Raw genomic sequence first — 920 nt, forward strand, 5'->3', positions numbered from 1 at the left:
TGGAGCTCAGAATTTGCTACAAGTTGTATACTGAGCAAGACTGAGAGGCTGATATACCATGGATTCCCTATTATAGAGCTGTAGACTCAGGACCTCTTGGGGATCAATCAGTGGACAACAGGACTCTCAGCCGAGTCTTACTACATGTAATAGTATAAAGTAAGAATTCCTTTAGTGCAGCCTTCTCCAATCTGGTGTGCTCCAGATGTTTTGGACATCAACTTCTATCAGCCCCAGCCAGCACAGCCAATGGTCAGGGTCAGGAATGCAGGGAGTTGAAGGCCATAGCACCTGGAGGGCACCAGGTTGGGGAAGGCTACTTTAGTAATTTCCCTCCCACCTGCTTTGGAACAGACAAGAGTAATTGACAATGGGTTGGATCCATGCTTAGAGTCAACTCATTGGAATCCATGGGACAAGTTAGTCGTGCACGATTTCAAGGGTAGGCTGTACACATGACTAAATCTGGAGCCAACCCAATGAAAAATAAGGGATGGTGCAAAATAACAAAATAGTTTCATATCACTTTTATCCAACACAGCAATACAACCAGGGCTGGCCCTACCATTAGGCAGAGTGAGGCCATCGCCTCAGGTAGCAGATGCTGGGAGGTGGCAGCAAAGTGGTGGAGGAGAGAGCTGTGGGCCATATGGCCTGCCCTACATGCTCTAAGCTAGCCCGCTGCCTACAGGAGTGGTGGAGGATGCTGTCCCATTGCCGGTGTCAAAGACAGATGCAGCGGTGAGGCCAGTCAGCCTTTGTACGTGGAATGGGAAGAGGCACCATCTTGTCCTTCGCCTCAGGCAGCAAAATGTTTTGGGCCAGCTCTGAATGCAACTGTTACATACACAAACAAGTACACACACACACACACACACACACACACACAAACACACAGAATAAGAAATGACAGACTAAAT

Source organism: Heloderma suspectum, chromosome 5, assembly GCF_057233095.1.
Source record: "Heloderma suspectum isolate Gila_16-S chromosome 5, 16-S_ref, whole genome shotgun sequence".
Classification (NCBI taxonomy): domain Eukaryota; kingdom Metazoa; phylum Chordata; class Lepidosauria; order Squamata; family Helodermatidae; genus Heloderma; species Heloderma suspectum.